Genomic DNA, 3,166 nt, shown 5'->3' on the forward strand with positions numbered 1-3,166 from the left:
CTCGGAGCAGCACGTACAGGGAGCGCGAGCGTCCCGCTTCATACTATAACTAGGCGTCTCGGAGCAGCACGTACAGGGAGCGCGAGCGTCCCGCTTCATACTATAACTAGGCGTCTCGGAGCAGCACGTACAGGGAGCGCGAGCGTCCCGCTTCATACTATAACTAGGCGTCTCGGAGCAGCACGTACAGGGAGCGCGAGCGTCCCGCTTCATACTATAACTAGACGTCTCGGAGCAGCACGTACAGGGAGCGCGAGCGTCCCGCTTCATACTATAACTAGGCGTCTCGGAGCAGCACGTACAGGGAGCGCGAGCGTCCCGCTTCATACTATAACTAGGCGTCTCGGAGCAGCACGTACAGGGAGCGCGAGCGTCCCGCTTCATACTATAACTAGGCGTCTCGGAGCAGCGCGTACAGGGAGCGCGAGCGTCCCGCTTCATACTATAACTAGGCGCCTCGGAGCAGCGCGTACAGGGAGCGCTAGCGTCCCGCTTCATACTATAACTAGGCGCGTCGGAGCAGCGCGTACAGGGAGCGCGAGCGTCCCGCTTCATACTATAACTAGGCGCCTCGGAGCAGCACGTACAGGGAGCGCGAGCGTCCCGCTTCATACTATAACTAGGCGCCTCGGAGCAGCACGTACAGGGAGCGCGAGCGTCCCGCTTCATACTATAACTAGGCGTCTCGGAGCAGCACGTACAGGGAGCGCGAGCGTCCCGCTTCATACTATAACTAGGCGCCTCGGAGCAGCACGTACAGGGAGCGCGAGCGTCCCGCTTCATGCTATAACTAGGCGTCTCGGAGCAGCACATACAGGGAGCGCGAGCGTCCCGCTTCATGCTATAACTAGGCGCCTCGGAGCAGCACGTACAGGGAGCGCGAGCGTCCCGCTTCATACTATAACTAGGCGCCTCGGAGCAGCACGTACAGGGAGCGCGAGCGTCCCGCTTCATACTATAACTAGGCGTCTCGGAGCAGCACGTACAGGGAGCGCGAGCGTCCGCTTCATACTATAACTAGGCGTCTCGGAGCAGCACGTACAGGGAGCGCGAGCGTCCCGCTTCATACTATAACTAGGCGTCTCGGAGCAGCACGTACAGGGAGCGCGAGCGTCCCGCTTCATACTATAACTAGGCGTCTCGGAGCAGCACGTACAGGGAGCGCGAGCGTCCCGCTTCATACTATAACTAGGCGCCTCGGAGCAGCACGTACAGGGAGCGCGAGCGTCCCGCTTCATACTATAACTAGGCGTCTCGGAGCAGCACGTACAGGGAGCGCGAGCGTCCCGCTTCATACTATAACTAGGCGCCTCGGAGCAGCACGTACAGGGAGCGCGAGCGTCCGCTTCATACTATAACTAGGCGCCTCGGAGCAGCACGTACAGGGAGCGCGAGCGTCCCGCTTCATACTATAACTAGGCGCGTCGGAGCAGCGCGTACAGGGAGCGCGAGCGTCCCGCTTCATACTATAACTAGGCGTCTCGGAGCAGCACGTACAGGGAGCGCGAGCGTCCCGCTTCATACTATAACTAGGCGCGTCGGAGCAGCGCGTACAGGGAGCGCGAGCGTCCCGCTTCATACTATAACTAGGCGTCTCGGAGCAGCACGTACAGGGAGCGCGAGCGTCCCGCTTCATACTATAACTAGGCGTCTCGGAGCAGCACGTACAGGGAGCGCGAGCGTCCCGCTTCATACTATAACTAGGCGCCTCGGAGCAGCACGTACAGGAGCGCGAGCGTCCCGCTTCATACTATAACTAGGCGCCTCGGAGCAGCACGTACAGGGAGCGCGAGCGTCCCGCTTCATACTATAACTAGGCGCGTCGGAGCAGCGCGTACAGGGAGCGCGAGCGTCCCGCTTCATACTATAACTAGGCGTCTCGGAGCAGCACGTACAGGGGAGCGCGAGCGTCCCGCTTCATACTATAACTAGGCGTCTCGGAGCAGCACGTACAGGGAGCGCGAGCGTCCCGCTTCATACTATAACTAGGCGCCTCGGAGCAGCACGTACAGGGAGCGCGAGCGTCCCGCTTCATACTATAACTAGGCGCCTCGGAGCAGCACGTACAGGGAGCGCGAGCGTCCCGCTTCATACTATAACTAGGCGTCTCGGAGCAGCACGTACAGGGAGCGCGAGCGTCCCGCTTCATACTATAACTAGGCGTCTCGGAGCAGCACGTACAGGGGAGCGCGAGCGTCCCGCTTCATACTATAACTAGGCGTCTCGGAGCAGCACGTACAGGGAGCGCGAGCGTCCCGCTTCATACTATAACTAGGCGTCTCGGAGCAGCACGTACAGGGAGCGCGAGCGTCCCGCTTCATACTATAACTAGGCGTCTCGGAGCAGCACGTACAGGGAGCGAGAGCGTCCCGCTTCCTACTATAACTAGGCGCCTCGGAGCAGCACGTACAGGGAGCGCGAGCGTCCCGCTTCATACTATAACTAGGCGCCTCGGAGCAGCACGAACAGGGAGCGCGAGCGTCCCGCTTCATACTATAACTAGGCGCCTCGGAGCAGCACGAACAGGGAGCGCGAGCGTCCCGCTTCATACTATAACTAGGCGTCTCGGAGCAGCACGTACAGGGAGCGCGAGCGTCCCGCTTCATACTATAACTAGGCGCCTCGGAGCAGCACGAACAGGGAGCGCGAGCGTCCCGCTTCATACTATAACTAGGCGTCTCGGAGCAGCACGTACAGGGAGCGCGAGCGTCCCGCTTCATACTATAACTAGGCGTCTCGGAGCAGCACGTACAGGGAGCGCGAGCGTCCCGCTTCATACTATAACTAGGCGTCTCGGAGCAGCACGTACAGGGAGCGCGAGCGTCCCGCTTCATACTATAACTAGGCGTCTCGGAGCAGCACGTACAGGGAGCGCGAGCGTCCCGCTTCATACTATAACTAGGCGTCTCGGCGAGCAGCACGTACAGGGAGCGCGAGCGTCCCGCTTCATGCTATAACTAGGCGTCTCGGAGCAGCCCACGTACAGGGAGCGGCGAGCGTCCCGCTCATTAACTAGGCGCCTCGGAGCAGCACGTACAGGGAGCGCGAGCGTCCCGCTTCCTACTATAACTAGGCGCCTCGGAGCAGCACGTACAGGGAGCGCGAGCGTCCCGCTTCACACTATAACTAGGCGCCTCGGAGCAGCGCGTACAGGGAGCGCGAGCAT

This window comes from Ascaphus truei, chromosome 8, assembly GCF_040206685.1.
Source record: "Ascaphus truei isolate aAscTru1 chromosome 8, aAscTru1.hap1, whole genome shotgun sequence".
In the NCBI taxonomy this organism is placed as follows: domain Eukaryota; kingdom Metazoa; phylum Chordata; class Amphibia; order Anura; family Ascaphidae; genus Ascaphus; species Ascaphus truei.